Below are 8,911 nucleotides of genomic sequence, written 5' to 3' on the forward strand. Positions count from 1 at the left end.
TCAATAAGATAGATGATCCTGTTACGCCTGTTCTCTTTATTCTACATTAGTTTGCTTGGTATCAATATCGTCTCCTGATTTGTGAGTTGCGTACGCACTTAGCGCTTAAATAGTTTATCATTTCTAAATGGGGCAAACTAATTTTGATTTAAGTGAGACAAGATATTGAATTATTACATTGAATGCTGGTAATTATTTCGATTTCTTACATAATGCGTTTATAGGAGTTGCTTTGGTTGTTCCGGTAACTTTTCGTAGATTTTGGTTATTGAGTACCTCAATGGATCTCCTGATAGATGGTTTTGCACTGTTATGGACACTACAATCGCACTCAATGACGCTTCTAACCAATCCGTTGTGTACTTTCAGCACGCTTTTGGAGTGCGCTCTATAATTTTTTCCAGATAGCACCTTAACCATGTTAGTCCTCTCTCTTATTTTTTCTGATACGGTTCTCATATGTGCACCAAAGCTTAACGACTTGTCCTTTGCTAAACCAAATACATTAGCAGCATTGTTGGACCCTGAGTGCAGGCTGATTGCTCCTCCTTTGGAAGAGAACTGACTACCGTTGTCTTTTTCGGGTTGATTTTGAAGTTTAGATCTGTTGCTGTTTTTTCGAATTCGTTCATAAATTGTTGACCTTCTGTGTTTATCTCGTCGATGTTTCTTCCTACCATCAGGATACCAAAATCGTGAGCGTACTGTACCAGCACAACGCCTTTAACATTGATCTTATGCAAGAAAAGCGAGTAGATGTTGAAGAGAGTCGGTGATAATACGTCACCTTGAGGTAGTCCATCACATACGGTTCTAGAGAGGATTCAATTATGCATGTGGAAGTTGATTTTCCTGTTTTGCAAAAATGATGCAATCCATGATTGGATTTCGCTGGGGACTGTAACCAGAATACAGTTGAAAACTGGAAAAGCCAACCAGCGACAATCGTATTTTCTCTGATTCTAAACAATGGAATCACATCGGAAGTATTGCGCTGTATTCGTAGATTGGTGCGCTATACAGGGCACTTCTTCCGACATCATGCATTAGCACTAGATAAGAGAAAAAACAATTGTCGCTGGTTGGATTTTCCAGGTTGTAACTGTAACGATAATAGATAGTATTTCTTGCAATATCTCCGTTCGCTGTATTAGTGCGGATAGAATTTTATATCTTTTGTTTTGCTTTACTTCATTTACCACATAGGATCTACAGGTTGATGTAGATAGCCCTCGTCGAAATCCGAACGAAATGTCGGGTAGCGTCTTCTTTTCCTCTAGATGTATCTGTAGTAGTTCCAGTACCACTGAGTTTGCGATTTTCGTGATAGTTGACACGAGTGAAATAGGCCTCTTGCCTTCGGGAGAAGACTGGTTTTGGGATGGTCACAACCTTGATGATTTTTGGTTCGTCGTCTGTTACTTCCGTATACCACATTTTGTTGATGACTTCCACTATGACCTTTGATACCTCCGGTTTCAAGCAGCACAGATCTTCATAGCTAATGCGACCTTCACCTGGTACCGACGTTTTTTTTAATTTGATATTGCATTCCATTTGTCCAAGGTTAAAATCGAATATTTAATCATTTCTGCAAAGATTTCTACAGTTGCTGTTTCCGTTCTTCCGAAGTGGGTATTGTCTATCTCGAGATAATATAGCATTTCGTCGAGTTATTGCTATATTGGAAACACTCGAGTGCGATCGAAACAAAAACAAACGTCAAAACGTTTTCTCACTCGCGCTGATGCATATTAGATGGGCGCGTAATTCAACGCACGGCATGATTCGCAATTTCCAGGTATATCGCTGCCTCTGTCACATTTTCCAAAACAATCGAGTTGTCTTTACGCTGAATTTTCCGTCCCATTAAGTGACCAATCTTCGTCCAGAGCTCCTTCGAACTAGTGAAAAAGCCCACTTCTTCGTGGAACTTGTCGATTTTTTCTGCATTTCCAATCGCTTTAGGCTGTAAACCATTTGGCGATTTTTTTAACCGTTAGTTAAAATTTGACAGATCGAAAGTTAAAGTTTTTTTAAATTTAACCGAGAGAGCGACCATTTCAAAAGTTGACATATGGATAGTTATTTAGAATTGACAGCTGCGATAACCACAAGTTGGTAGAGGTGTGGACATTTGTCGATATTTTAAAATTAGTTTTTTTCTTATTACATTAAGTATGACAGTCATAGCCTCGAAAAGTAAACATCCACATCATGAAATAGCCCAAATAAATCTTAACACAACACGTTATCGTTTCCATCTTTATCCCTTAATTTTGTATTGAAAAATATTGACAACCTCAATTAGGTACAGAAAATGTTTCCACCTTTTTATTCTGCATCATGGGCAAATTTTTAACCATCGAGCTGTCAAATTTAACTATCGCTCTGTCAATTTTAACCATGCTCCAGAGTAGGGTTATTTTGCAAATAACTTTCGAAGTGCCAGATTTTAACTAAATGTTAAAAATTTCACCAAATGGTTCACAGCCTTAGTAGCTGGAAGCTTGCTGCTTTTTTTTTCTTATAGTTGATCTAGTTTTCTTGGCTCGATACTCTGTGGAAATTCCTTCTATAGCTATACCTTTCTTTTTCGCTGTGCATGCCTCATCGATCACAAAAATTTTGGCATTTTTGTGTTTTTGAACCGATTTTTCTTTTGACTTGCTTTTACTTTTTGCTTCAAATCTGGTATGGAGTTAAGGTTCAAGTTACCTTTTTTGAGCATGCGTTAGAATTGAACGCTGGGTAGTATGGGTACAAAAAATTGTGTTCAGCTTTGCCACCAGATTATCCATTTAAACCTTTTCAAAACACTAAAAGAAGAATATCAGTCGATTTATTACATCATCACGATTCAATTCGTGCAAAATACCTGCTGGAAAAACCATCGGCTTAGTTAAATGCTGCGCAATGAAAAAACCACGGCCAATTTTTCAACAGCATCTTTCAGCTAAGCCGATGGTTTTTCTAGCAGGTATTTTGTATGAATTGAATCGTGATGATTTAATAAATCGACTCATATTATTCTTTTAGAGTTTCTGAATAGGTTTAAATGGATAATCGGATGGCAAAGCTGAAAACAATTTTTCCTACCCATACTACCCAGCGTTCAATTCTAACACAAGCTCAAAAAAGGTAACTTGAGCCTTAATATCTGTGTCTCTTAGTGCGCCTAGTTCCTTTTGCAGCTGCTTTGGATTAACATAGTAGGTAGTTTTAACGACTCCTTTCATGGCCAGCTGCCGATTCTGTAATCTGTTAAACTACAAGTAATGTTTGCAAACAGATCAGAGCTTCCTATGAGTGATGTCTAGAGCCATTTTCCTTTTGTTTATTTCTAGCGGAATGAACGTAGGAGATCCGTCATTGCCGTTTATATGATCCATTAGAATGTCACCTTTACTGTCGCATTTCTCATTGCCCCATGCCCATGTACACCTACAGGCATTTTAAATCCCCAATGATGTCTTAATGATAAACTTATTGCTCAGTCAAATCGTTAAAAATTTTGATAAAAATAATGCAGTGAAAAAAAAACACAACAATGAAGGAATCAGCTGAATTTAGCGGGTCCGTTGAAGATTCTGGAAAAAATAGACGTAGAGTTTGGCGAGACAAATTAAAGTCGAAAGCTGATGCGACTCGGTTGAAAATCCTTGTAGGCCAGTGATGACCCCGTGCATGCTATAATTAATGCGTCGAAATGGCAACCGGAGCATGAGGTTGTTACCCGTTGTTCGAGGTGCGACATTTATGTTAATTTGCTCCAAGATGGCTGGGCAATCCAGATGACCTCGCAAAGTATCAGTAACGAACAAAGCCCTTGCTGTATTCCTTCGAACAAGCAGGGGTTCCAAGCTAATCAGCTGGTAGCGGCTTTCGTAACTTGCAGACGGACGGCATCTCTCCACGGCAACCTACGAAGCGCAAAACGTAAAAAGCGTCGTTGCACGGACGGATACGGATTCTCTCAACACCGTTGTTATAGTTTGGGCTCCAAGCTTCGCAGCAGTACTCCAGGCTCGACTCCAGGATTGATTGCGACAAAGAGCAGTACAGCGCTTTGAGACAATAAATGTCCATAAATTTTTTCGCTATTCTGAGGATGCATCCCAGCATTCGAGATGCTTTGCTAACTATAGGAGACGTGCTGTTTGAACGTAAGTTGCGAGTATAGTATCACTCTTAGATCCTTAACCTGACTGACACGTTCAACTTCAGTATCCAGTAGTTAAAACAAACCGGTTCTTTTTTTCGTGAGAGTAGTAGAGCGATGGATATGAAGTTGTATTTCCTATAAGAATCCCGGCACTACCGTATCCGTCAAAACGTGACTTCAATATGATGTGATATTTTGAGACTAATGTACTTATTTGTGTTTTCTTCGCTGCTATTTGTCCAGATTTCTGATACTATTGCCACAGACTAACAGACATAACACTATGAGGAAATTCGCTAAAAAATATCGATCCGACTATTTTCCAAGAACACTAGCTCCACTTTTTATTCACAGTCCCAAACACCCATTTGGTAGCCCACCAGCAAGCGTGGGAACAGTTTTTCAACACAGGCCCAACTACAGAAATATTTGAAAAGATCGTTACAGCGGGCGAGTGTTATATCTGTTAGTCTGTGCTATTGCCAGCTGTATTGATTGCCTGATAGCAGTCTTCTCAAATGAACATCGTACACAATGCTCGCTCTGGTTCAGTGCTCATAATAAACCCACATTTTTGCACGAACTCGAACACACTATTTCGTACCTGAACACGTGCACATGTTCGCCTGCACAACCGAACGCCATCTACGTACACGGCGTATACACAGGTTCGTGGCATCAGTTTTCTCTTTCTCACCCTCAGCATCACTAGCGTTGACTCTTTTTGCCTTGAGTTCGTACATCGTTCGCTTCAGTTCAATGTTCGAGTCGAACCTGTACATCGCGACGAAGCATGTTTGACGTTGAACGCGTGTACGAAATTAGGTACACAGGTACAAACTTGGCTCGTTGTTTGTTTTATTTGTTTTTGTTGCCATTGTTAATCGGCTGAGACAAGTTGCGTCCAATACCAGGGGGCTCTTGTATGAGTTCTTTGGTATGGGGGAGTGTGGTGGGCAATTTACAAAAAAAACTTGACGATGTGCATACGAAGTCTGCCTGATAGTATTCGTTGGATTTCTGCCTTATTTTTATGTAAGCTCTGTACATTGCTTTGTATGACCTTGAAGGTCATGGCAGATTACATCTGCCAATTCCGAATAAAGCTGGTTCTTTTTCCTGTTGTTTATTGTTGATTATTGCCTACTATTGCTTGTGTAATGCTGAAATGTTTCATGGTGTATTCCATAAACCTTTCATCTATTTCATTAGACTCCACTTGGTTTACAAAGTCTGCGTAGAACGATATCGTGGGGTGCATATTTACAACAGGTGCAATTTTCTCCGGATCCAGACGGATACCTTCTGCGTCCAACAGTTATCCCAGATACTTCACTTAATTCATAAAGAACTGACAATGCTAATTTTCACGGCGAACCCATACTTATTCAGGCGTTTGCAGACCTGTTGCAGGTTTTGCAACGGTTCCTGGCGCGTTCGCCTATGATGATGTCAAATATGGGCAGAAGCATTGCAGTCTACTGAGCATCGCCATTATTTGCTGGAATGCTACAGGGACCGGTCGATTCCACGAGAGACTGTTAAAATTGAAAAAAAAACCCTTCGTGGGTGTTGATAACTAGCAGATTTCGACTTCCACTTGTAAATATACATCAGACAGGTCAATCTGTCCAAAAAGAATGTGCAGTTTGCCATGGCAAAAATGTCTTTGGGTAGTGGAAGTGGGTGATTGTTCGGCTCAAATACTAGGTGCAGTGGAAAAATCAGCACAGAACGGTCAGAGGCCAAACCTCACAGTCACGTCACCTAATGACCAGAAGGACATTTCCTTCTAGTCACTAAGTGATGTGACTGGGAGAATAGGGCCTAGGCTTCCGGAGAATTACGATGGGAGCAGCCTACACGGCAAACGTTGGCGGAGTAATGATATTTAGTACTTGCAAGCGCTGTAGCTCATCTTCCACGATAGCTTCCATGCTATACGCCACCGACTTCTTCTGCCTGAACACGGGCTGTGCATCTCGTTTGAGTGATACCTGCGCCTTCTTTCATAGACCTATGTTTACCTTGAATACGTCACGGAACTGCGTTTTAAGCTCAGTCTCATTAGCGTCTTCATCTAGGTTGACCACTAACTTGCAGATGGAAGATAAGGGAACGACGCATAGACCGAACTGATCTATAGGTTCAGGCGAGTATTTTGCTTTAAATGACGATCTGCTTCCTGAAAACCTTCTGGTTTCCAGCTTGCCATCGGGTACATCACGTCCTTGCAATTTGTCGGGACGCTTGGCACGTGACGTCGATGGTTTGCGATTGTATTACCAAAACGTCAGAGGGTTAAGGACGAAAATCGAGGACTTGTACTTGGCTGCTCTTGACGGCGACTACGATATCTTTGTTCTAAGGGAAACTTGGCTTGATGATCGTATTACATCGATGCAGCTCTTCGGGGATTCTTACGCGGTTTATCGTGCGGATCGAGGTGCTCGTAACAGTATCCATGGTCGCGGCGGGGGAGTTTTAATTGCTGTTTTTCCGCACTTGCCTCCTGTGAGTTTGGTGTGGATAGTTCATCAAGCATTGAAGCAGTTTGGACGAAGATTACTACGCAAACGAAGGACTACTTTATTGGAGCTGTTTACATTCCTCCAGAAAAACGACTTGATTGTTCTATTATGCAGTTCCACCTAAACTCCATAGAGCGCGCTTCTTCTCAGGCAAATACAAACGATGTGATGATAGTCCTTGGCGATTTCAACCAACCAGGACTCATGTGGGTTTCTTCTGGACGTGGGTACGCTTACCCTAACCCGTTATCCTCGACAACAAATCCTGCTAGCCGCTTACTTCTGGACGGGATGGCTTTTCACGGACTACGTCAAGTAAGCACGATTTTCAACCATCAATCTCGTTTTCTTGACCTTGTCTTCGTCAATGAGAATGCTTTGCCTGAGTGTTCTGTGAGTGAAGCTTCCAGTGTGATCGTTCCTTTGGATAACTATCATCCCGCTTTAGAAATATCCATTTCCACCATTAGTTCACCACTATATGAAGAAGCTTTAGCTGTGAATCGTCGTAATTTTCGCAAAACTGATCTAGTAGCTCTACGCCGCTCACTGTTGGCTGATTGACTGGAGTGTACTACTTATTCAAGTGGATGTAGATGTTGCAGTTGATCTCTATAATCGGTTACTCCTTGACTGTGTTGAAAAATCTGTACCAAATTATCAACCTCCCAGGAAGCCTCCCTGGTCGAACGCAATGCTTCGGAATCTGAAACGCATCCGTGCCAAAGCTCTACGTGCGTACACAAATCGACGATGCCCTATTCTCAAGCGCTTTTTCGCAATATCCAGTAATGAGTACCGCTGTTATAATAAATTGCTGTAAAAAGGATATGTGAACCGCATCCAACAAAACTTACGATGAAATCCGAAGGGCTTCTGGACTATTGTTAATACGAAGAGGAAGGAAACGGGTCTTCCGTCTAGGATGGTCTACATTGGCGAAGTAGCGACTACGACGGCGACAAAGTGCTCCCTATTTGCTAGTTACTTCTCGAGTGTCTTCACGACTGATGCGCCAACTGCCATCGAGCTCGACAACGCGTCCCGTGATGTTCCCGTTGGTGCGGTGGATATGGATGTATTCACCATTTCAGAACAATCGGTTCACTCTGCAATACAAAAAACGAAATCGTCGTATGCCCCAGGACTAAGTGCTATGCCTTCAGCTGTTCTGAAAAAATGTTCGGATATTTTAGCGATTCCACTGACGCACCTTTTCAATGTCATTTCAGCAGCAAAAATTTCCCGATGATTGGAAGTGTTCAGTCATGTTTCCAGTACACAAGAAAGGTGATAAAAGCAACATCGAGAACTACCGGGAAATCACTTCGCTGAGAGTCGAGTCAAAAAATTTCGAATCGCTTATCAACGAGGTGCTGTTCTCTGCTTGTAAACATTACATAAGCACTTGTCAGCACGGATTCTTTCCCGGTCGATCGGTGGAAACGAACCTGGTCTCCTTCACATCCTTTTGTACGGAACAAATGTAAAAACAACTGCAGGTGGACACGATCTACATAGATCTTAAGGCTGCTTTCGACACTGTTAACCATGAGATACTGCTAACGAAGCTTAATAAACTTGGATGCACTGCCCGATTCTGCCGTTGGCTTCGATCATACCTTGTTCGCCGTAAAGTCGTTGTTCAAATTGGTGACAATGAATCTGCGTCCTTTTCCAACCATTCCGGAGTTCCTCAAGGTAGTACGCTTTGTCCGCTACTGTTTTCACTTTTCGTGAATGATGTTGTTTTCGTCTTAATGCGTGGAGGGAAACTGTTCTTCGCCGACAACTTGAAAATATTTCTAATTATAAGAAGCCGATTGCCGTGAGCTACAGTATCTCGTTGATACCTTTTATAGTTGGTGTAAAAGAAACATGATGGTTCTTAGTGTTGCTAAATGCTTTGTTATCAGCTTCCATCGAACGAGGAACATGTTTACTTTCAACTACAACATTGCTGGTACTCAGCTGTAACGCGTTGATTATGTAAAAGATTTGGGCGTCATCCTTGATGAAAGGCTAACGTACACTCATCACTTCCCAACGATCATTGACAAAGCTAACCGTCTATTAGGTTTTATGTTCAAAATATCCAACGAATTCCGGGACCCTTTGTGCTTCAAAGCGTTGTATTGTTCACTGGTTGGAATTCGCAAACGTCGTCTGGTGCCCCTACCATGCAATTTGGAGCCAAAGAATTGAAGCTGTCCAG

This window comes from Topomyia yanbarensis, chromosome 2 (assembly GCF_030247195.1).
Source record: "Topomyia yanbarensis strain Yona2022 chromosome 2, ASM3024719v1, whole genome shotgun sequence".
NCBI classification, from domain to species: Eukaryota; Metazoa; Arthropoda; class Insecta; order Diptera; family Culicidae; genus Topomyia; species Topomyia yanbarensis.